General features: G+C 44.0%; 1 long non-coding RNA gene and 2 other non-coding genes across 3 annotated transcripts; 2 read left to right on the top strand and 1 right to left on the bottom strand.

The window, feature by feature from the left end:
- Positions 1–16,514: 16,514 nt before the first annotated feature.
- LOC138293594 (uncharacterized) lies at positions 16,515–24,765 on the bottom strand. The gene is made up of 2 exons (XR_011203056.1): positions 24,631–24,765; positions 16,515–21,171 (listed from the first exon to the last, which is right to left on the bottom strand). It is a non-coding gene; the product is annotated as an uncharacterized lncRNA (long non-coding RNA).
- TRNAY-GUA (transfer RNA tyrosine (anticodon GUA)) lies at positions 24,516–24,601 on the top strand. The gene is given in 2 exon segments: positions 24,516–24,552; positions 24,566–24,601. It is a non-coding gene; the product is annotated as a tRNA-Tyr (tRNA).
- A 474-nt stretch (positions 24,766–25,239) lies between the features above and the next one.
- On the top strand, positions 25,240–25,311 carry TRNAD-GUC (transfer RNA aspartic acid (anticodon GUC)). The gene has a single exon. It is a non-coding gene; the product is annotated as a tRNA-Asp (tRNA).
- Positions 25,312–26,032: the final 721 nt, after the last annotated feature.

Here is a 26,032-nt window from a genome sequence, read left to right as displayed (position 1 = left end):
TGTGTGTTTGGCCGGCCCGAGATGGGCGGCCAAACATACATGCGCAATGAAGGGAAGTGCTGAGCCCTCCCCCTCAGTGCTCGTCACAGTCCGTGGCCCTGCCTCTTTTAATACAAAATGATAATAAACATAGTTGATTATCGGTTTGTATTGAAAAATTTGCAGCTGTTGCTCCTGGCGGGGGTGGGAACGCTCCTCTGCCCTAACGGAGGAGCCGCACCTGCAAATGACTCCATCGATTAAAGCCTACGCTGGATCCCAAGTAGACTCTGCATTTAGCGATTAACCAATTGGACACATTTACATTACTTTTGGACATTAGGCTCCCTGTTGATAAGGCCTGTTTCTTCACAGTACAGGCTACCATCCCCGCCAGTCTCCCTTCCCTCCAGAGGCCCTTCAGGATTGCATTAACTGTTCAGGGACAGTGATTCTGAGATTCTTTTATATAATGCTTGCTGCATGGTTTGCCTACCAAATATTTTCTAGCCAAGCAAGACCCTGGCAAGGCACTCCTTGCTCATCTGTTAGCGTGCACACCTCTTATGAGAAAGGAGCCCTTCCTGTTTTTCAGTGCACAGTACTTACTTGCTGAGCAGCAGACGACGGTCTTTGTTCATGCAGTCGTCCAGCGGGCCTCTGAGTCCTTGTTTGGGCTCGTGAAGCGGAATAGTACCAGTACCACCCCTGCCTGCCCGTAGCTGGCCTGATCGCTGGTGCTGCAGTAATTGTGCAGGTGCAGAGCAGAGTGCTGCCGCCTGCGGACAGTGTGGCTGATGGAGGCTGCCGTAGCACCGAGGGCACAAGCTACGATGAGAGATGCTCTGGCATGCTGGTGGAGTGCAGCAAATGTGGGCCACATGGCTGGTGGCCGCCAGTGCATTAATATCAGCAGCACAGTCATGGGGTCCTGTGCTGGGTGTCACTGTGACAGGAGCAGAAACCACGGGTGCCTTTTAGAGTGATGTTGTAGGACGCTGGCTCTGTACATAGTGAACTAAAATGAAGTACACTGTGCAGAAAGTCCAGCAGATGCCCAAAGATGTGCAGAGGCAGAAATAGATAGGTCTAGAACTCTATTTGTGGTAGTGTGGGTGAGCAGCTATGCTTATCAAGCAGTCATGTTAAGAATTTATTGTACTCACACAGGCAATACATGAGACACATGCTCAATAAATACATCTGAGACCAATTTAGAAAAATAACATATGCTTTTATACATGCTCTGAATCAAAGAACTTTGTTATAATGTAAGCAATTTTTAAAATAAAAATACTTTTCATTTTCAAAAATCGACACACTGCAATTTTCAGAGTCTCCAAAGTTAACCTATGAAGGGAAATAAAGATGCAGTTTTGCAGGTAAGTACACAACTTACAGTCCCAGTCTTTGGGGTTTTAGGTCAACACCAGGTGAGGTTCAGATCAGCACCAAGAGTACACCCACAGCGGCACAAGGGTGGCTGGATGCAGAGGTCAAATTCAGAGTTGGTGCCCAATGTTCACCAATGGAGACAGGGGGGACCAAAGATGCACTGCTCACAGAGTAAAAGTGGCTTTACAGGTTGGTCTCCAGGGCTTAAGGTAAGCACAAGGCAACACCAAACGTACACCCTCAATGGCACAGAGGCAGCCACGTGCAGAGTGCCAATACAGCGTTGGGCGTCCAATGTTATCCCAATGAGACAGGGGGTAACCGGAGACGCACTGCTCCCAGGTGAGTAGAGCGAGGTCAGTGTCAATCTCCTGGAGTTGAGGTAATCACAACGGGGGGCCATAAGGCCGGGTGCAGAGTGCCAACACAGGGTCAGGTTCCCAATGTTAACCAACGCAGGAAATCACTTTCAGAAACAGGCTCTGGCCTGGGGGCCGGGAGAGGACACCCCACAGCTACCCAGGTAAGTTAAGATCCGTGGGTCATAGGGACACCAACGGTCTAGCTCCCAAGGCCTAGGAGCTCCAAGTGCAGGGGTGCATCAGAAACAGCTTACCGGGCAGGTCACATTCAGGGGTGCCCTCGGATTTAGGCTGCAGGCATTTCTGTGGAGTCTGGCAGGGGTCAGCCCATGATGGCTTATGGGTCAGAAGTGCTGGGGAACCTTCATTGGACTGGTGGGCCACTTGGACGTGGAATGTGGGCATCAGGTACAGAAGTGGTTCCAGGCAGCGGTTTTGCAGTTCCTCAGGCAGACCTCTTTCTTCTTTGGAGGTGTTTCTTTTGGACTGGTCCTTTGTTCATGGGAGTTCTTGTTCTTTATTGAAGGCAAGCAGTCCTCCCAAGGGTTTGGAGGTTGCTGGGCTGCAGGACAGTCACCTTCTAGGTGCAGGTTTCTTTGAAGGCTGCAGGCAGGCTGGTAGGGCTGGGGCCAAGTTAGTTGGTATCTTCTGTCTTCTCTGCTGGGCAACTTCTGTTTTGTCCAGCTCTTCTTAGGTTCTAGGGTTCAGGGGTGCTACCTAAATACTGAATTTAGGGTAGTTACAGTGGGAGCTAGGTGGTAGCCAATAGGCTCCTCACCTTTAGGGTGACTATACCCTTCCTATGATCACTTCCTTTGGGAAGTGGGCATAGCACTAACCCTATTGGCCTAATTCATATAGGGTTAGGGCTATTTAAAAGTAGTGTCCACTTCAGTTCATCCACCATGGGGGTGGAACTGGAATGAAGTGGGCACACCTCCTAATTTACTTAATTTTCCTGCCAGTCCTGCTGCCAAAAGTGGGGTCAGGAGCTAGAGGCCGGCCCCCTCCTCCATTTGAAGAGGCCTGGGTCACATTTCAAAGGCAGGAAGGCCTTTGAAGCTCCCCGCCCTGGAATGTCCATCCTGCCTGGGAGTGAAGGTCATACTTCAGCCTAGAGCAGGCCTTTGTTCTAAACCCTTGTGAACATTAACTCTCACCTTAAAGGGCCAGAACTCTGTCTTAAAGTGGCTGTACTGGTTTTGGCCAGTCAGTGCCCACACTAAGAGTTGGTAGGTTTGTAGGGGGCACCTCTAAGGTGCCCTATGAGTGCATGTATTAATAAATCCATCACTGTATTTAGTGAAGGTTCATTAAGATGAGATGTTCAATACCAAGCATAGCTCATGTCAGTAAAGGCATCATGTAGCTGGGAAACTCGTAATAATAAGCATCCAACAAATGTACTTAAAATGGCTTCACTGTTCACTTACAATGTCTGAGAGTCGACAAACACATAGCAGGGGCATATCTGCACTTGCAGGTATGCCCTCACATGCAATATAAGGCACCCTGCCTTTAGGGCTTCGGAGGCCTGCCAGACGCGTGACTTACATATATTGCATGCAATGTGCGGGGGACAGGGCACACAGGCTGTGTGCCATGTTGTGTTTTCATTTTAGGTCTGCACCAAGACAAGCAGACTGTGAAAGCAGCACTGAGAGCACTCAGTGAGAGGGTCCCTAAGTGTAGCACAATCTGTGCTGCAGCCGTCAGGTGCCTTCCTTTAGTACCCCATTCCCTAGGTACCAGGGGTACAATTTACTAGGGACTTACACTGGCAACTAAAGGTTTGCCAATTGGGAAGAACAACTGTACAGTTTTAGGTAAAGAGATCTGGCACTGGGCACCTGTTTAGCAGTGACCAAGTGCACTTTCAGTCGAAATTACACCAGAAACCAGGCAGAAAGTGGGGGTTTGACCATGTCAGAAGGATGTGTTAGTATACAGAGTATATTACATAATACTAGCTATGGCAGGACCTTCCCCCTTACTCTCCTCCTCATGCTATCTCTCTTCCTCTGCTAGGAGCATGCAGCTCTCTTTTGTTTGCCAGAAACAGATAAATTACTTGAAGGCATCATAGCTGCCAAGTTTTCAGATTTTTAAGTGTGGCATTTCCATGTTTTCAGCGTGTTTATGTGTGACATTTCATTGTCTTATGTGCAAATAAAACCAAGCAATGATGTTCTTATAATTAGATACATTTTAAAAGACTAGTGTCTTGTGCAAAGCGAGTCTGTAAAGTGCATTTATTATCACCACAATGCTGCCTAGCTCCCACCTGTAACAGCTTCAGACAGAAGAGGCAGAGGCCAGTACTGAGGGTGTCTTAGATTATTTTATTCAAGACCTTTCCTTTAAGCTTTTTTAGTGAGGTTTTCCTGAACTTCATGAGGAATATGTAGATCAAACCCAATTAAGTTTGTCAAAAGATTTCCTTCACTCTTCTTAGATTATTTGGGTTTGGTCCCCCTCCACGGGTTTCCACTCTCTATTAGCCGCTTCTTGTCACCACCATGCATATCCCCGGAAAAAACAAAAGATATCCTGAGCAACTGGCTCTATGCTTTACTTTGGTATAGGGTAACCAGATGTCCCGGGTTACCCCGGACAGTCCTGGTTTTCAGAGGACTGTCCCGGTGCCCGATACTTTTGTTCATTTTAAATAAATGTTCCAGTTTTTGAGGCAAAGGTCAGGTCGACCTGCTAATGCTTTTTTTTAATTTTAAATAAATGTCCTGGTTTTTTGGGCAAAGGTCAAGTCAACCTGTGAATCAGAAGTGAAAGGTATGCTCTCCTTTCATATGCACCTCTAGAGTCTTAAATAATTCAACAACAAATGTATTGATTTCTGTTGTCTGCTGCCTGCTCTCGTGTGTGTGTCACACACACACACACACACACACACACACATTTACAGGGCAGGTCATATATAAAAGTGAGACTAAAGGCTCTAGTCTTACTTTTATGTCTAACCTGTCCCGTTTGTTTGCTTTTCAAAATCTGGTCACCCTATTTTGGTACCCTTTACCAGTCACCCACTTAGCCCCGGGCTGCATCTGTAGGGACCTCAGCACCTCCTTACTTCAGGCTGCTGGGGCTGAGAACGGTGTCTCTCTCTCTCTCTCTCTCTCTCTTGGTGAAGTCAGCTGCAGTCTGCTCTCCTTCTTCCATGACCGCTTCTCCCTCGTCCTCAACTCGTGTTGTTGGATCACTGCCTCCTCTCCCACTCTTCTCAGTTGCACCGCTCCATGTCCATATCACCTCCCCTCGCTGCTCAGGATTCTCTTTGTCGATCTGCCCGCTTCCTGGTACGAGTGTCCGCTATCCCCTCTCTGCATCTCTTTTCTCATTTTCATCCTTTTCATCTGGTCTTTTTTTGATGACATCATGGCATCGCATTTTAATTTGACGTGCTACAATAAGGTCGCAACTACTTCCGTTACAACATCTCCCAACAAAGGATGGCTGATCGGGCCACACAGAACACACCACATGGGACAGGAAGTCCATGTTAGTCTGTAGTCGACAAGCTCTGTGGTGAGTCCGAAAAGAAAAAGGTTGAAGTGACAGAAACCATCTCAGAATCAAAGGACTAAAGTCCTTGTTGCGGGCAAGCCAAACAAGGGGTGCATGATCTGACAACATAACAAAAAAGTAGCCAAATAAATAGCACTGCAGGGATTCCACATCCCACTTTATTACCAAGCATTCTTTTTCGATGGTGGCATCGTTGAGTTCTCAGGGCAACAACTTACGACTAATGTAAATAGCAGGACATAGAACATCTACAGAGTCTGGCTGGGACAACACAGCACTGATGCCATAGCCCAAAGCATCGGTTTGCAAAACAAACTGTTTCTGAAAGTCAGGGCAAATGAGGACTACGTCACCACATAGCATGTCCTTCAAATGGTTGAAACTATATTGCAGAATAAGCGCCCACTCCTTTATTTTCCTATAATTCTATATTAATTTCTATTAAGTCTGTAATCGGACCAGAAAAGTGGGGTACAAAACGCCAGCAATAACCAACCAGATCCAAAAAGGATCTCTTCTCTCGATTAGTTCTGGGTGGACAATTGCCTTGATAGCTAGGACCTTGTCCACTTGTGGTTGTATCTGACCAGACTGTTACTGGTAACCTACATATCTAATTGAGTCTGTAGCAAAAGTAGATTTATCAATGTTGATAGCCAGATGGGTCTCTTTAAAAATGGTAAAAATAGCGGCAAAATGTTGAGGATATGTTTCCCAATATGGACTGAATATAACAATGTCATCACGGTAAGTCAAGGCTGTTGTGACGGGGCCACTCACCTGAAAAGCAGGATGTCTGCAGGAGTGATGGTGTGCCCCCGACCTCCAGGAACACCTCTTGGCACTTCCTGGTGGACACAGAAACCTCCGGCAGGTGTCCCAAAAGGAAAGGGGGAGTGGAAGAGAAAGAGACAAAACACTGCCACATCTTGCCGGTCCAGCCAGGCACCCTGTATCTTCGGGGGGGGGTCGTTGTTGACAGAGTGATAGTAGAGTTAGTGCACTCAACTTCCTTGAAACTGAAACCCTCTTTCTGATATGGGCACGGGAGCGATAGAAGAACACCGGGATGCTCCAACACTTTAATTGGATAATAATAACTGTTGGCACAATTACTAACACTGCATTACCAAAATCCCAAACTGAGTACCATAACAATTAGTACCGCAACACTACGGCAGACTTCACAGAGATTCACTGTTGCACACTACAATTAGAACTGTGGTTTCACTTATCATGCACAAGAAAGAGAAACAAGGGCTTTAATTATATCACGTATAACTTTCCTGCCTGCATAGGGTTAAACTAAAAGGAACAAAACCAATCCAAGAAATACAAATGTCCATTCTGGGTTTAAACAGTTAGGGTGGCACAGTTTGGTTTGGTTTCACTGTGTGTGTGAAAAACCCTTCAAAAGCTAATTTCTCAAACTTGAAACAGGCATGAATGACACAATTTAAATCCAAGAGTTATTCTATTAGAGAAAGAAAAGTCACGTAAATGCTCTTTTAAAATTGCACTGTCACTTTTTGTGGTACTTGAGCTCAAGCAGATTTCCTGAAGCACATTTAGGCAAGTAACTACAATAATAATGTAGAATGTTCAGGAATGCATTTGTCTCTTCAAGATAAGCCCTCTGCCAAAATACGAGGTCTGAAATACACCAGCTGTTCTTAGGAAAGCGCGGCGCTCAAAGAACAAACTCCCTGGAGAATAACAGTCACTTAGCTGCAGTCTTTTCCGGAGTGCTGGAGGAATGCCTGGTATCAGCTGGTACAGGAACGAAGAAAAGAATTGCCTCAAAAGTCCTGAATACGAGGATGACAGCAGGGGCTGGACTGCCAAATCAGATGCTGAGATCAGGAAGCAAAACAAAGCCAAGCAGGGAGGCATGCTTCACTCTGCTATTTATAGCCAATCAGGAAAGCAGTTGAGTTTCCACATGTGGATGAGCCACCGCACCCAATTAGAAGCACATGTCTACACCACACCCAATGAGAAGCACATGTCTACACCTGCTCACATTAGCAAACAAGCATTGGTAAAACAAGCATTGATAAAACCAATTGTGTAACACAGCACATTATGTTTACTTAGAAACATGAAGGTTTAACCAAGAACAGAGATATGATTTAACCCTAATCCCTGGGGATGCTGACAGATAATGCAGGAGGCACGTTGGGGATTCCTGACAACGGCAAACTGTCTGTGAGGTCCAAGTACCTTGTCCATTAATCTCTGAAAAGTAGCTGGGGCACCAAGGAAACTGAAGTGGTACAGACCTGCGGGTGTAACAAAAGCAGTATTTTCTTTGACAGCTTCCATGAGAGGGATTTGCCAATAGTCTTTAGTCAAGTCTAGAGTGGATACATATTTTGCATTTTGATACACTGTTGAGCTGGTGAAAATCTATGCAAAATCAAAGACTGCCAATGGGTTTGGCACCAATACTACAGGGGAGCGGCAGGTACTCTTTGAGAGTTCTGTTACATCATATTTTAGCATGGCTTCCACTTCCTTTTCCTCAGCCATTCTTTGAGCCTCTGGGATTCTATAATGGCACAGCCTAACTACTTGATTGCCCTCCACCACTATGGCGGTCAAAAGACCGGGGCGGCCATTCCAACTTTCCCGCTGGGCCGGCGGGCGACCGCCAAAAGGCCGCCCGCCGGCCCAGCGGGAAAGCCCCTGCAATGAGGAAGCCGGCTCCGAAAGGAGCCGGCGGAGTCGCAGGGGTGCGACGGATGCAGTGGCACCCGTCGCGATTTTCACTGTCTGCAAAGCAGACAGTGAAAATCTGTAAGGGGCCCTGTTAGGGGGCCCCTGCACTGCCCATGCCAGTGGCATGGGCAGTGCAGGGGCCCCCAGGGGCCCCACGACACCCATTCCCGCCATCCTGGTTCTGGCGGTGAAAACCGCCAGAAACAGGCTGGCGGGAAGGGGGTCGGAATCCCCATGGCGGCGCTGCAAGCAGCGCCGCCATGGAGGATTCCCTGGGCCAGGGGAAAACCGGCGGGAAATCGCCGGTTCCCCTTTTCTGACCGCGGCTTTACCGCCGCGGTCAGAATAGCCCAGGAAGCACCGCCAGCCTGTTGGCGGTGCTTCCGCTGCCCTCCGCCCTGGCGGTCACAGACCGCCAGGGTCGGAATGAGGCCCTATGTCATGTTATATGAACTTGGTTCTTCCTGGTTTACCAGAAATACATCCTTGTATTTGTCTAGGAGGGGTTTTAACTGATTTTGCTGAGTAGGGCAGATTTGGCTCCTTGTGTTTATTGTTTCCATCTTTTTTTGGTTGGTCTTGGGGGGCTTCTAGGGTTTACAAATTTGTTACACACATATTTGCACTTTTGTGAGGATTCAACTGAGGTAGTTCTTCTCATTTCTTTAGAAGGTTGACATTGTATATCTGCTCCCCTTGTTTCATATTTGGGACGGCTATCCAGTAAGTAACCTAAGTAACTTTGGAAAGTACTAATTAAGGACTCTGCCCCTTGACCAGTAGTTGGTTGTCTGATGATGGTAGCAGTATTAGGACCTTCTCCCTGATTAAACCTCTGAAGGAAAGTAGTCTCATCATAAACTAGTTTCTGTTTTTCCTGTGCTGGCTCTAAACTTTCTTTCACTTTTTCCCAAAAGGTGTGAACATCATCTTGTATCCCTTGATCACATATTACCTTCTTTATGAGGGACTTGATGGTGTGATTAGAGAGTTCAACCAAGCCGTCCGCTTGAGGGTGGTACACAGAGGTCCTTATTTGTTTAAAGCCTAAAATCTTGCAAACCTGGCTCATAAGTTGGGATGTGAAGGCTGGTCCTTTATGGCAGCCATGTTGGAAAGGTCACACCTACCTCTGTTACACCACCAGAGGAGGATAACATTCAGATCTCGGAAGTCATGGTTAACCAAAATCAGCTGAGAAAGTTTATACCCAACGGCATTGGGAAATAAGTAAAGGCAAATATTTATGATTTTCAAATCATATTGACCAACTGGGTCCTGTCACATGTGTGTCATCTCAAGTCAGTGCCACATTTTTATTAACCCTTCTTTCATTTTGGGTGTCTTAATCTCATAGTTTATTTTTAAGTGAGAGCAGCCAGACAGAGACTGGAATGGTTCGGGCTACTTCAAAGCTTTCTGGGCAGCTTGCCAATCAGGCACTATCATGGTAATGTTACCAGCCAGTCTACTACTGACAGAAATACAACTATGAGCCCCAGAATACACAGTGATCCTGGCTAAAAAGCCAGGACAGGCCAAAGGTGGAAGACACAGAAGAAGTTATCACCTATACAAATTTGCATACTGCATTATACACAGAGATGCCAAACGAATGACATTCTCATTGTTAGAAGAAATTTTAAATATGCCCATTTTTTTATTACGTCAAGACAAGGCAGAGCTGAGATAAACTGCTCTCCTGCCGAGCTGTCAGGTAAAGCACCTGTCACCTATCTGCATCATCTTGTGTGATAATTTTTTTTTTTTAAACAGTATCCTGGAATCTGGCATTTATAGCATTGGTTTTCATATGGCTTTTGGCTACAAATCCAGAATTTGTAGTAAGTGTGTCACATTTATGTGAATTTACATAAAATACTCTTTATAGTTAAAGAACAGTGGTGGAGGTTGCAGAGGGCGTGCCAGCAGCTGCTAGTGCCTTTTCAAAAACAAGTGCATTTGTTCTTGTAAAACTGCATCAGTAAATGTGCATTTGCATTTTTTTTTATATTAGAGCATTTTAGCACATTTAGAATTCACATTTGTAGGACCATATGCATGCAGTGAACAGTTTTAGTGTTAACTGGACGGAGTGTCTCACAGCCCATACATAGTGTCAACAAACTGCTTTGCTCCACAAGTGTTTTGGTCAAAATAGTCTGAAAGAGTATTAAAGCTGAGTAGGAGTACAATGACCTCTGGGGCCTGCCTGACTGCTAACACTGTAACCCCATGCTTCTCTTCATAATGGTGTGACGGGGGGCCTGTGAGAAGTCCGCAAAGGGGGACTTCATGACAGACCTCATTGTCGCCTGTCCACATAATACCCACTAAGCTGCACCACAGCACCCTAACACAGCAGAAATCTTAGTGCTGTGGAGCACACTCAAGGCTTTACTAAAAGCACTTGGATGAGAGTGCTATTTAAGTATAATACTGCTCTGCTAACTTTCAAAGGGTCTGGTTACTTTAGGACCAGAGTAATGCAGGTGTTAGAAATTGTGTCCCTGGTTTGCAGTGGTTTGCACCCTGTCCAAGTAGGGACCCTCACTCTAGTCAGGGTAAGGGAGTCACACAGCTCACCCTCTTGGAAGCTTGGCTCAAGCAGTCAGGCGTATCTCAGAGGCAATGTGTAAAGTATTTACACACACACATACACACACACACACACATATACACACAGTGGAAAAACACCACAAAAGTACACCAGAAAAATATCCAATATTTATCTGAGTAAAACAAGAAGAAAACGACAAAAATCCAACATACACAAGCAAAGATAACACTTTTTAAAGGTTTGGATTAGTCTTAATCTGTAGGAATCAATAGTTGTATCTTTTTAACACACAGTACCTGGAATGCGTCAAACACTAACACATTGCGGTTCCACAGAGGAGGGGAGGCGCCGAAAAGCAAAGCGATGCGTTGGTTCCTTACTGTGCAGGGGAGGTGATGCGTTGCTTCGATACTCGCAGGAAAGGTGACACATTGATTCCCGGACACATAGCCTTGGTTTCTTACTGCTGCAAGGGATCAATGAAACATTTACACACCAGGGATAATGCGTGGAAAATCCTGACGCGCTGTGTTGTTTGAGTGGCGGGGAAAATGGTGCTGCATCGGTTCGGCAGCCACGAGACAGGTGCTGCATCGATTCTTCAGCAGCGTGACAAGCACTGTGTCCATTTTTCTGCTGTGGCACGTCGGTGGTGGATGTTCTTCTTCAGGTCAGCAGCTTACACTTCCAAGGGCCCAGGAAATGGAGTTGGCACCACTTGGCAAGTCAGGACTCTCAGCAAGAGAGCACAGGCACTGGCAGATTAAGTCTTTGATGTCCATGAGGCTTCTTAACAGGAGGCAAGCTCAGTTCAAGCCCTTGGAGAACCTCGGAAAGCAGAATATAGAAAGCCAAGTCCAGTCTTGTCACTCCCAGGACAGAAGCAGCAAGCAGCAGGCGAGCACAACAAAGCAACAGGCAGAGTGGCAGTCCATCCTACAGCATCCAGCTGTTCTTCCTGGTAGAATGCCCTCAGTCCAGTAGTGTTCTAAAGTTGTGGTCTCAGAGGTCTAGCACTTATACTCATTTCTGCCTTTGAAGTAGGCAAACTTCAAAGGAAAGCCTTTGTAGTGCACAAGGCCCTGCCTTTCCTGCCCTCGCCCCAGACACACTCCAGAGGGTTGGAGACTGCTTTTTGTAAGGTGCAAGTGTCACCTCCTAACCCCACTTTAGCTCAGGAAGACCCATCAGGATATGCTGGACACACCTCAGCTTCCTTTGTGTAACTGTCTAGAGTGAATTCACAAACAGCGCAACTCTCCTCCTGACCCAGATGTATATTCCACAGACAGGAAGAGGCACAGAATGGTTAAGCAAGAAAATGCCCACTTTCTAAAACATAGTGCACTTTACTAGGGACTTACTAGTAAATCAAATATGCCAACCATGAGTAAACCAATTACCAATACAATTTAGATAGAGAACACTTGACTTTTAGCACTGGTCAGTAGTGGTAAAGTGCCCAGAGTCTTAAAGCCAACAAATACAGGTCAGAAAAAATAGAAGGAAGATGGCAAAATGTTTAGGAATAATCCTGCTGTTAGAACTGACAGCCTTAGGGTGGTCATCCCCCAACTTTTTGCTTGCTTCCTTCCATTTTTCTGACCCTGTTTTCGCTAGTTTCAGGACCCGGCACACTTTACCACTGCTGACCAGTGCTAAAGTGCATGTGCTCTCTCCCCTAAACATGGCAACATTGTCTCCTACCCAACTGGCAAATTTTATTTACTTTTAAGTCCATAGTAAAGGGTACTAGAGGTGCCCAGCGCCTGTAAATTAAATGCTACTAGTGGGCCTGCAGCACTGACTGTGACACCCACATAAGTAGCCCCTTAGCCATGTCTCAGGCCTGCCATTACCATTCACTGCCACTTCGACGTGGCATTTAAAACTATTTTCAAAGCCTGAAACCACAATTTTTCTACATATAAGTCACTTCTTAGGTAGGTCTTATGTAACCCAAAGGGCAGGCGGCTATGCAAGTAAAAGGCAGAACATGTACTTATGTGTTTTACATGTCATGGTAGTGAAAAACTCACAAATTCTTTTTACACTACTGTGAGGCCTGCTCCTCTCATAGACCAGCATTAGAAGTGCCCTTATATACGTTTAAGTGATAGATTCTGATCTGAAAGAAGTAGCCATATCATGTTTAGTATGGCCAGAATGGTAATAGAAAATTCTGCATACTGGTGAAGTTGGATTTAATATTACTATTTTAGAAATGCCACTTTTAGAAAGGGGCTTTTGTCTACACTTACTGCCATCTGTGCCTTACAGCCTGTCTCCAGTCCACCTCTGGTCTGTGCTGGTTGACAGCTCCCCTTGTGCATTCCACCCAGACAGCCATAAACACAAGACACTCAGTCACATCTGCATTCATCTGCATACTGAATAGGTCTCCCTGGGCAGGAAGGGTGGAAGGACTCTCTCTTACACTTCAAGGGCCAGTGGCCTGCCCTCACACAAAGGACTGATAACCCCCCACAGAGATCCTGGTAGACAGGGCTGGTTGAAAGGGGAACTTGTGCACTTCAAAACCACTTTTTGACGTTTCCTGCACTTGAAAGGCATTTCTGGGTATTTATACTGGGTCTTGAACCCCACTAAATCAGATACCTCTGGACCTACACCTGGACTCTGTCAGAGGGACTACCTGGCTGCCCATAGGACTCATCTGGACTGCTTTGCTGAGAAAGACTGCTGCCTTGCTTGGTGCCCTGCTGCCTGCTGGCCCTGGACTCTGCTGGAAGGACTCTGCCTTCCCCGCAAGTGCTCTCCAAGGGCTTGGATTGAGTTTGTCTTCTGTTTGGAAGTCTTAGGGCCACAAAGACTTCACAATAGAGAAGAAAATCCCCATGCACTGGAAAATCGGCACAACACTTTCAGAAATCGATGCAGCACCTGGCTCGCAGCTTAAAAATCCCTGCATCACCTACTGGATCGACGCAGTAGCAGGAGCGCCTGCTCCTTCTTACCAGCGTTTCAAGGATTTTCAACACATCGTCCCTGGGAGTCAAAATATACCCTCATCGCAGTAAGGAACCAAGGCTGCGCTCCTAAAAAAACGATGCATCCTCTTGCAGCGTGGAAAGAAACGATGCATCGTCTGTGCCGTGCTGGAAAATACAAATTATCCTGTGCTCACCCTCTGGTAGCTTGGCACAGAGCAGGCAGGCTTAACTTAGAAGGCAATGTGTAAACCATTGTGCAATAACTCATACAGTAACACAGGGAAAACACCACAAATAGTACTCCACACCAGTTTAGGAAAAACTATACTATTTATCAGAATAAAATAAGACCAAAACAACAAAAATCCAAAATGTACAAGTCAAGATATTACTTTTTTAAGGTTTAAGTAAGAATCAGTGGTTGTATCCTTTTAAGACACAGTCCCTAGGATGCGTCAAAAATAATGACGCACAGGTTTGCAGAGGAGGAGATGAATCAGAAAATATGGTGCTGCGTTGGATTGTTCTTGTGACTTCCCTGACTAGGATTGTGGTCCCTGATTGGACAAGGGTGTATACCTCTGCCAACTAGAGACACAATTTCTAACACCTGCAAAAAGGGCCAAGTCCAACAGCGGACTCAACTGGTGTCAATCTAATATTTATGAAAGTGTTGTTTCACCAATGGCCTCACCCTTCCCTTGAACATGCTTTTCCTTGGCTTATCTCTTTTGATCTGGGTGCAAAGCGCAGTTCAGTATTTTGGTGTTGTGTGCCTCCTCTGCCGCACTGTTATCTCGCTTGTAACATCAGCCTGCAGCAGGAACCCACTGCTTCATAAAAGCCACAGGGGTGTAGCTTGCTCAGTATGATTTGGGGGCGAAGGGTGTTGCAGTGCAGATCCTTGTCTCATCTTATTAGTTTATAAAGGTGAGTGATTGGACGTTGCCTTAAGGTCAATTAACCTTTTGACTTGTATGGATTAATTTGGTTGCCACATTGATTATTGACACATAAAGCAACAACATTAAACAATAATAATATTCACCAAAGAATAAATATATGACGCACCATGACCCATCTGGCCATGAACAGCCACACCTTTTAGTCTCAATTAAGATATTTATTTCACTCTATTAACAATGCTACGGTCACAAAAATTATTCTCAACACCGAATGGTACAAATAAAGTAGCATCACAGGCTGGTGAATTGCTCTGAAAAATCTTAGTTTAAACAGAGAAAATAAAACAATTCACTGAATAATTAGAACACAAATCAATAACATGAGTATCTGTGGAAGAGAAATAAAATATATTTGATTCAGCAATAAACAATGTCAAATCATAAGCATAGAGAAAAACACCTCACTAACCTCAAATTAGCATGTTGAGCTGCACGCAAAAGTTTTAGTAACATAAATTTAGAAAACATCTAGCTATCGCACTATCAAAAATAGCAGTAGAATTTTAAGCAGTAGTAGTTTGGTAGCTGTAAAACAAAATGACAAATACAAATACACATAATTAATACAGTTACCTCTCCTGAAGGTAAACATCACTCAGGTTTCAGCTTCATCAGGGGGATCTCAGCATCAGAACAGAAGCAGTGAAAAGAGTTGACAATTCAGAAATTTGGAAATTAAGTTCTCTGAACCACCAAATTATTTATTATAGGTAGGCAGCATAACACTATAGGCGCTAAGCACTAAGGGCCAGATGTCGCAAACGCATGTTTGCTATGCAGAAATGCATTTTGCGAGTCGGAACCGACTCGCAAAATGCATTTCCGAGTCGCAAATAGGAAGGGGTGTTCCCTTCCTATTTGCGAGTCGCAGTGGTATGCAATTCCGCGGTCGCAAATGGAGTCGCAGTTACCATCCACTTGAAGTGGATGGTAACCCACTCGCAAACGGGAAGGGGTCCCCATGGGACCCCTTCCTCTTTGTGACTGGACCCAAGATTATTTTTTCAGGGCAGGCAGTGGTCCAAGGGACCACTGCCTGCCCTGAAAAAATCCGAAACTAAAGGTTTCGGTTTTTTTTCCTAAGTGCAGCTCGTTTTCCTTTAAGGAAAACGGGCTACACTTGGAAAAAAAAAACAGCTTTATTTAAAAGCAGTCACGGACATGGAGGGCTGCTGTTCCCAGCAGGCCTCCATCCCCGTGAGTGCCCAGAGTCGATATGGGGGCGCAAATTGCGACCCACCTCATTAATATTCATGAGGTGGGTCTTTGCGACCCCATAGCGACTCGCAGAAGGTGTCTGAGACACCTTTCTGCATATGGTTTTGCGACTCGGAAATTGCGAGTCGCTCGGAGTCGCAATTTCCGAGTCACAAAACCTACTTTTGCTACAACTGGCCCTATGTGCTAAATTAGGCACCAGCAATTTTTGCATGGAGCCCAGAAAATAATTCAAATTAATGAAGTACCAAAAGTCAGTGGACTGACTGGCAACACATGAAATGTCAAAGTGACAGATCATAAGAATGAGAAGTGAAGCCTCTGGAAAGCAGGGAAAATAATGCAAAAATGGAATGCCAATGTCTGATTCACAAACATTAAATTGAACTTGCTAAACTTCTGTGATTGGCTGAAAACTGCACATGTGCACAAATCATCCAATCACAAAACATCAGCACATCAGTAAATATTCTACTATTAACTTAAATATTTCATTTTCCTCTGCCTCTTCCTTTTTGCGTAAGCACAGAAATATATTAATTATTATTTCCTGCAGTCTTATCTGCATGGGTTTTGTGAAGGTCTCTTGCTCAAGACATTCCAGAATGCCCTCGCTGCCTCATGAAGAAATAGTAAACACAGATTAAACTCATAATTCAAACAAAAGAAGCTTGTAATTCTACAAAACCTTTGACACTTTTAACTCAGCTTAGCAAACAGATAACTACACTTGATGACCTTGCTTGCTTGAGCCACAGCAAGAACAAGTGTTGAAAGAAATACGTTTCATTAAAAAAAATGTTACACAAGTTTGAAATTCGAACAAAAAATGTTTTATACAGTAGGCATGAAATCATACTACTAACGTAACATTTTAGGAACATTGGCAAACATTCAACATCAGCTCTGGCCTTGTTCTGCTGAAAGGCATCACAGAAAACTCAAGAATTACCTTGCATTTATTCTAACATTAGTTTTCAAAGCATATGTTCTTAAAGAGACAGAATATTTTTATTTCATCACTAAGTTAACACATTTAAAAATATATGTGCAGGCCTTTCACTCTGATGGTGGCCACGTAACAAGCACACTATTAACATTTTTTTTTCATTTGAAGCATTTCTCATGTTAGTGCATCAGTGTGATTACATAAAATAATTATTTCAAGTCTGCGCTCACAAGGGGAGTAGGGTGAGCTTCAGATTTCTCAACAATCCCCCTGGGACATCTTGTTAAAATGCATTTTGTGGGAAACAGGACATGAGGACAGATTGAGGGGTAATGGAAAGAGAGAGGAGTGCAGATTGCTAGGGGCATTAAAAACGCAATTGCACTTGAACCTAACTATTTACTACATAATAAATATTTTAGGGGGGATGTAACACCCCAAATACTGCCCTCCCAATAATGTATAATGTGCAAAATGTGCCCACGGGGAGTGGTCACCATCTGTGTTAACAGTACTAAAATAATGTGACATGTTTAGTAATTGTACTAATATGTTATAATGAGAGATATATATTTATCTTATGATGTTTCATATCCTTAAATTAGCTATACCAGAGGCCTAGTCAGCGCTGGGCCTTGCTTGGTTAAACGTGGAGACGCGATGAGCCGCCCCAGACTGGAACTGGAGAAAAGAGACCTTGAACTGTACAGAGTTCACCATGAAGCACTGCTAGAAAAATCTGCAAACTCAGCAGCGAACAGGAGACGATCAGAACAAATTGATACAATTATGTGTCGAGTAGGCTAAATGTACTTTCCCAGGACTTGAATGATAGAGCTACAGACTAAGAGTTGGGAGAAACAATTTTGTTACCCGCAGAACCGGATGATGTACTCATCGACAAGAGGACCAATCATGTTAATGCAACTTGACTCTCAAAATAATGTAGAGAGGTGGTAAACAAAAATTATAGGTTAGAGTCATAACCCCTGATAAGGTTGACCAATGGGCAAATTGTGGGACGGACTGAGAGACCCAATTAAAAAGTCATGACATGAGGGGAAGAATCAGAACGGAGAGGCGAAAGTTGACGACGTCAGGAGACGCTGTCCGAAGTGCTGAAACTTGGGCTTACGTCCTGTGAGCCCGAGTCTTGTTGATGACTGATGGCCTGGAGATGAAGACTGACTCGTTGCTGGTCTATCTTGGATAGATAGCTATAACCTGACTGACTAATGAATGCTTTTTCTTTCTGGGTACCAACTGCGCTGTTTTAAATGTTTTTCTCTTCTAGATAGATTTTTCTAAATTAATGATTTTTTACTAAATTGTTTTTCGCATGAAGACCCACATGCTGATGCTAATTCGGAGATAGGTAGTCTGACAAGGGTGACTTAGGGTGACTTAGACTGACTGACTTATATTGCTGAATTATTCGATCGCTCATGAATTGCTATGCTTTGATTAACGTTGGTCGCATATTAATAAAGTGCAGAGAATTCATTGCTTATGTTGCTAATAAAGTTTGGAAATCATGATATTGTTGAATAAAGGTTTATGATTAGAATTGTAACTAATAGGGAATAAAACGAGCTAATTTTCATATGAGTGATGATGGTTTTTCTAATTAGATTAGTTCATGGTATTTTAAGTTGATTGGATTGATTTGTTGATACTGTCTTTTACTCGCTATACTTGACTAGGTTACCCTATGCGATCCAAAAGATTCATTGACCTATACGCGTCCTCTTGTAAGTTTACTTACTAAGGACAAGGCGCGCTAGCAGATAGCTGTTGGCAATGTTTTTTTAAAGATAATGCACATTTTGCATATGGTCACCCTGAGAGAAATGCCAAACAAAGACAGTATTTCACTGCAGGCTGGCAGACTGTTGCTGAAGGTATTTGCAGCTTTACTGCAATGCATGCTGCTGCAGCCAGGAGGGAGCATAGGAAGAGTAGTTGGGAGAGGGGGGTTGCAATACTGCATACACATGTGAATTAGAAATTAGGGGAAGCTTGTTAAGAAAAAAAAAGCTCAATGACGCAGCCAACATTGATTGTGTAATTTTGCTTTTTTAAACCTAAGCCACATTAAACATCAGCCTGTTCTGCTGTGTAATATGTCTTTAAAAATGTCAGAGCCAATAGATCTTGCATATGTCAAATCTGTTGACTTTGCCAATGCTTTTTTCCTTTACAATAGAAACCTAACTAATAAAAATGTACCAAATTGCACATTAAATGATAAGTATGAGCTCCTGACTCACGACGTGAGTTAACTCAAGGGCTCGCCCATAAGCATGAGTTCAGACAAGAGTGCAAATGGAAACCGAGACCAAGTATTCTTGTGCTAAGTTCTCCCTTTGCATTCTTGTACATGTAGTTTTGCCTTCCATGCCATACTAGAAATGCAGAACAAATAAAATGCCCGAGATCGCACAGGCACATACACTGCTTTAGAAGAGCTGTGATTGATTTGACACAGTATACCATCTCGGATGCTCTTCTAAAACAGGCCGTATATGTAGCATGAGATGTGGCACCCGAGCTGCATGTGAAATAACTGTGGATAACTCAATGTGTATGCAGATCTAGGGTGCACACCCAGATCATCCGATCACTGTTAAGGGTAGCTCTGCTGTCTCACGTGCAGCTGTAACATCTCTTTAGACCAGTGGTTCCCAAACTTTTGATTTCTGTGGACCCCCACTTTAACATTAATGGAATCCAGGGACCCCCACTGAATCATCATGGAATCCGGGGACCCCTGCCTGAGTTATTACTGGAAGCTGGGGACCTAATTTGTCAATATTTGTTCATATTTTTTAATTTTTGAGGCTCTCGCGGACCCTCTGAGAAGGCTTCGCGGACCTGCAGGGGTCCCCGGACCACAGGTTGGGAACCACTGCTTTAGACTGAAGGGGAACTGGGCTGTTTGAGGTTGGTAGCGTCTGTGCAACTGGAGCAGTGGTGCGACTTCGAGGCACTTTACTTCTCTGGTGCTGAAGATAGCGCTGCTGTATAATGTACACCTGTAACATCTGCATCAACCAGGGAACAGACAGCTCTGCTCTACATCTCCATCATGTGATATGAGCGATAGCTCTGACGTCTGAAACACATTCGCAAACACTGCAGGCTGGGTGCACAGAACATCACGTAGACAAGCCAGGGTGCCAAGCAGTGGATGCAATATTTTGTTTAGAAGTGCCTACAGGAACTGACCATGTTTATTTAGCATCTCACTAAATCTCCTCCACCAATCTGATTGAACCATGTATGTGTGCCCTACAGCACTTAACTGTCAGGGTGCCATTCTGCTTCGTTGGAACCAGAATGGGAACTGCAGCCCTGATCTCTGCTTCCCACTGCACATTCATTCACCAGTCCCATGTGCAAGAAAAACACGCCTTTTGGAAGAAATGTTAGTTCATGAGAAGTGAGAGGGGAGACATACACCGGAAGTTACTTATGGTGACTGAATGATTGACGCTGTTCAGATGATGATTATATAATTTATGATACCTGCATACTTTTATGGTTTTATTTTAAATTGAATAAAGATGATCGAATGGTCTGTGCTTATTGGAAACAAATCATTTCTGGACAGTTATTGATTATAAGTCATAAAAGTAGTGTGATCAAGTTCAAATTAAGCCATAATTAAAATTGCTATTTTTCATTTCTTCGTTGAGCAGTACAGTAGCTTGTGGTATCTTTGCAGCTAGGTCATTTCAGGTCTAGTTTGACAATGCAGCTCTCCGGTAGACAGAATCCTTCAGAACAGTGGTTCCCAACCTGTTGTCCAGGGACCCCTGGGGGTCCGCGAAGCCTCCTCACGGGGTCCGCGACTGCTTAGAAAATTAAATATTATTAACAGATTTATAAAATGTATATAAATAAAGTGACTAAATGTACAAGTGAAATTTTTAAAACGTGCTGTAAATGTCAAGGAATTTGAAATTGAAGGTTAAAAGTTAAATTAGTGTCCTGATATTGAGTCATTGGAGCAGCGCAGGTGCCTCAAACAGAATATAGTATGGACGATGTGTGGCTTCCATTGAATTTAGAAAAGCTCTAAGCTTCCTATTAAAATTACATTTTTTATGTTTTTATTTATATTTGTTTGCAGATTCAATAAAATGTATTATTATTTGTATATGTGTTTGATGAATGCTTGTTTCTGTATTTTTGTGTATTGGTTTACGTTTCAAATCTTCGACAAAGTTTAGGCTGGGGTCCCCGGCTTCCAGCAATGACTTAGTGGGGTGTCCCCGGATTCCAATAATGATTCAGTGGGGGTCCCCGGCTTCCAGTAATGATAAAGTGGGGGTCCACAGAAGTCAAAAGGTTGGGAACCATTGCTTCAGAATATACACAGAGTGGGCTGTTGCTCCAGGCTTGCTGTTGTCTATGTTCTTCCTCCTACGGGGTGCTTGATTTGTGATGCATGAGGGACTATTTTACACTGCAGCAGTACCCCGAACCATCACACAGGAAGTCACTATCCCAAAGATACATTCTGCAAGAAAGCAAACAATGTTTTGCTTAGTTTTTAATGCAGCGTACTTTTTAAAATGTTTTAATCTGAACTCAAAATAAAAGCCACGACTGTTGGTTTTGCCAATGCTTGCCGAGAGTGTCACCTAATGTTTGAAAAACTAAGGCATAAAACAGTGTTGTGTAATTTGAAATAGCTGCAACTTGTGAACTAGTCAACATTACAACAGTAATATTCTCTACCATTACAAGTGCAATTTGGAGTCAACAAAATCCGATAATCCAACCAGTATGTGTAATTTACATTTGTAAATGCCGATTTCTGGTCACTCAGCACTTAAAAGTGCAAAAACGTTTGTGAACTGGGTCCATTGTTGCTATCTAAGGGATAAATGTCTATGTTGTTTGTTTTCTATACTGTTGCCAAAATAGAAGTGGCTGCTATCTGGCATCTTGGTGCTGCATGTAAGGTGATAAATATGTGTAAACAGCAACATAAAACACCCCATGCTCAAGACATTAATGACATTGTTTTTTACTAGGGAAAGCTAAAAGTGTTTTAATTGCAAACATCAACGTTAAACTGCGCTAAGATTGGAACCCTGTCTCAGTTGACTTTCAGAGCAGGGCACGCAGCAGGAAGTGACTTTATTTGTTATAACAGTTGGGTGGGTCGGATATCTTAGCACGGAACCCGTTTACAAACATGATCACATTCTCTCCCTATGAAGTAGCGGACCCACAAATTTTTTTTAGGCTTCCAGTCCATTTGTATATAGTTGCCACCTGCATGAAAAGCACACACAGGTTTACCCAATCAGAAAGCTTAGAATAGTACTGCAACACGTACCTGCTTTCTAGGTTAGGGGCAAGAAGCAGGCAAAGGGCCCATTAACCATTACAAACGCTGGGGACAGAGTAAAGTGCAGTTTTTAGGGTCGAGCCTCCGTTGCATGCGCTCGCGCATGCGTATCGCAGCGAGACGCTTTAGTATTTAGAAAAGGGCTCGAGACCCTGTTAACTTCACGTCAGAGTTTTTTATTGGTTCGTGGGCTTGCCTAATAAAATCTGCTTGCTTTCATAAGTCGAAGGCACGCATACGTCATGCCTTTTCCATTGGCTAGCCCTCCTCGAGCGCAGCGACCAAGTACAGAAAACATGAGCGGCTCGCTGTTTTCCATCGGGCTCGTGGACTTCTTTTTCTCTAATTTACAAGCGTGATCTCGCTTGGCAGAAGTCGAGCGCTTTACATAGTTAATTTCACTTTTTCGGGTTACGTAAATAAATGGACTTTTGCCCGATAGGTGAAAAGTCGGGTTTGGAGTTTACAACGCGATCAGCTCTAACATGAGCAAACGAGAGACCCGTTGCATTGTAAATGCTTGTTATATAATGTTTGCAGAAGATCCAGATTACCAAAGATACATGAGAACACGAAATGATGAATCGCATAAAAGAAGCATAAAAGCAAAGCGCTATGGCATGGCCAGCATTGACCCCGCCATCACGCTTTTTTAAATTTACTTTAAGCCATGTTATACAGCAGCTCGTGCTCCTGTCCAACATGTTTAAAAAAGGGAGCCACAATAAAGTGTTCCTGGGAGCGGCAGGCAGAGGGGTGGTGGATGTCAGGAGGGCCAAAGGGTGCATGGTGGGTGGTGTCCAGTAGAAGGGGGATTATGGCAGACAGGGAAGCAATACGACAGGGGTGGGGCAGGAAGGTTTGGGCAAGCAGGGGTGGGAGAAGAAAGTCAGGAAACGCATAGCTAGCAGGCTTCGGCGGACACATGCATTCATAGAGAGCGCATTTGTTGAAGTAAAAACAAAAAGTACCTAGGGGAAGAATGTGATGAGCAGAAGGACACTGACTAACTGAAGAAGTACTTTGTGTAAGTGCCACGGCATGGACGAAGACCCCAACCCCAGGAACAGGAAGCCCAGGCCTGGAGGAGCACTGACCAATCGGGAGCAAGGAAAGGAGACCCACGTGGGAGCCATCCAATGGTGAGTAAAGAGCTGCTGATCAACATGATCCAAGTAAATGAGACCCATGTAGGAGCCAACCAATCGTAAGTATAGAGTAGGGTGACCAGATTTTGAAAAGAAAAAACCGGGACAGATTAGACATAAAGTAGGACTAAAGCCTTTAGTCTCACTTCTATATCTGGTCTGTCCTGTAAATGTGTGTGTGTGGTTGTACACACACATACACACACGTGTACACACACCTACACACACAAGAGCAGGCAGCAGAAGTATTTAAGACTGTAGAGGCGCATATAAAAGGAGAGCATACCTTTCACTTCTGATTTGCAGGTTGACCTGACCTTTGTCCCAAAAACCGGGACATTTATTTAAAATTAACAAAAGTGTTGGTAGGTTGACCTGACCTTTGCCCCAAAAACCAGGACATTTATGTAAAATGAACAAAAGCATAGGGACACTGGGACAGTCATCTGAAAACCGGAACTGTCCGGGGAAATCCGGGGCATCTGGTCACCCTAGTATATTGACATGGGAGCTAGTCAATGGTCAGTAGAGGTAAGTAATGGGCGGGCTCTGAGCCCCCTCTAAGATATTTTTATTTAGTAGCAAAAGACTTTGCAAGCGCAGCGCGCAAGCACGCGCCATGCAGGCGAAACATAAAAATTATGTGTTTGTGTGTGAGGTAAAACCTGTTTTCTGTGTGTGGGCCCCATACAAGTCGCACCAGTGTTCCAATGGTTGGTTGGGTGACCAGAGGAAGCGATCCACGGTTGTGTCACTACAGTGCACACTCAGTTAAAAAAGTATTCTATTTAAGTGTCAAGCTATGAATTTCCCAATGATAAATGTGCAAGGGCTGTTATCAGGCATCATATCTCTAAAGAAATGCGAGAGACTGGGCGCACCCAAAAACAAGAACGATCAGAAGTAAATACAGACTAGAAATCCTTCCACCTCAGTAAAGCTAACACAAATGGCCACACTACTTACTGCTCCTAGCTTAACATAGTTTGGCCTTTTGAGTGTGATGATTGCTTAGCTTTCGTTGGACAAGTTACTAAGGCATCTGTGATCTGCGTGACATATGTCGGACCCTATGGGGATACGGTAATTGAATAATTATCCGTTAGTCTAACCCAGGATGCGTGGTACTTGGCAGGGTTGGGCATACCATTCAATTCTGCTTTACAGAATGACCTGACCTCTGTCCCAAAACCCAAGACATGTAGTTGAAAATTAGTAAAGTATTGGGGCAAGGGGGCAGTCCCGTGAGAACCAGGCCTGAGCTGTGAAATCTGGGATCTGGTCACCCGAAGCATGATCAAAGAAACACATATGTTTGCATTTGATATTGTGCACTTGTACCCTTGCTCTCTAGGGCCTTCGATAGCTCAGTTGGTAGAGCGGAGGACTGTAGATGCTCAACAGAGATCCTTAGGTCGCTGGTTCGAATCCGGCTCGAAGGACATATTTTTTTTTTTTTTTGGTTACTCACCTAATTTTATTACTTCGTTTGTCAATAGACCTTAACGGATTTCACATCGAATTTTCCGCCCCACACACATTTCACAGGTAAAGTTCACCGCCCTCGTCCAGCTCCGTCGAGAGCAGAGTTGCAACTACTTTCCGAGGCACTGCAAGATAGCGCATGCGCAGAAAACGCCCTTGCATTGTGTTTGAATTTACGCTCGCCTCGCGGATACGAGGCGCATGCGCAGAAGACCCTTTTCTGTGGTCGTTTTACGTGTGCGTCTTAAAAAAGATGGCGCATGCGCAAAGCGATTTGTATCAGGAAGGCCGCGTACACCGATTTATTGCGCCGCATATGACACAATATAGATGCTGCTATAATTTCTGTACTCGAACTCTTGATTTGTTCGTCTCTTTACCGTGAGCTCGCTCAGCAGATGATTCGTCTTATTAAGATTCCTTTAATACAGAACGAGAAAAAATTGCAGCAATTTGGATTTTTCTACCGGACAAAGCCTTTTCAGAAGCGATTCCCTCTCTGCAACCTGAGAAATTACTATACTTTGTGTCAGAAGGAACACATCCGGCGGTTTCAAAATATAAGTAGCCTCCTCGCGGTGGAGTATTCGTCAGTTCCTCGTTAGTATAGTGGTCAGTATCCCCGCCTGTCACGCGGGAGACCGGGGTTCAATTCCCCGACGGGGAGGACATTATTATTTTTTTTTTACGTGTTTTTTCCTCAAATATTCTTTATACTTTCAACAAAATAGCCTTTTTGCTACTTGAGAATCCCGCATGAATTTGCATTAAAATCGAATTTCTCAAATCAGTTACAGATTAAGTCTAAAATCCAGGCTTGTTTTGCTATGCGCTTTTCACCAAACAGGTTCCTAATTCCCAGTTAAAAACGTTAAGATAAAATGATATCCGTTTATGAAAAGTTGTTCTATACAACGTTTTGGGACGCCTAAGAAGGAGAGTTGCAAACATACATTTGTTGAATTTTATATCACAATGTAATTGCATTGCAGTTTGAAAAGTTTCAATAGGGAGAAAACAAAAACGGTGTCAATTTATGGATTTTTGAAGCCCTGGGCAAGACAAATATCGTACCATTTGCTTGGAACAAGTTTGAATTTTATTACATATATTCTGGTAATTTCAGCCTGCATGACACCTCAGAATATTATACTTAAATCATCACATAAAAAACAATGAAATATATTTTGCCATTGCCCAAAATTATTTAAAATGACGCTGAGTAGAAGGAGGCAGAGTCAGAGAAAGAGGTAAGAAAATAAAAGGAAAGAGGTTCTGATAGAGAAATCAATAAAAGTAAGAAAGAGTGAGAGAAACTGAGAAAGCGTGCTTTACTTGCAGCAGCGGCTTGTACCTTTTTAAAGTGGTGGGGCGAGCAAAGTGTCCCA

Source organism: Pleurodeles waltl, chromosome 4_2 (assembly GCF_031143425.1).
Source record: "Pleurodeles waltl isolate 20211129_DDA chromosome 4_2, aPleWal1.hap1.20221129, whole genome shotgun sequence".
In the NCBI taxonomy this organism is placed as follows: domain Eukaryota; kingdom Metazoa; phylum Chordata; class Amphibia; order Caudata; family Salamandridae; genus Pleurodeles; species Pleurodeles waltl.
This window is presented reverse-complemented; position numbering and strand designations above follow the sequence as displayed.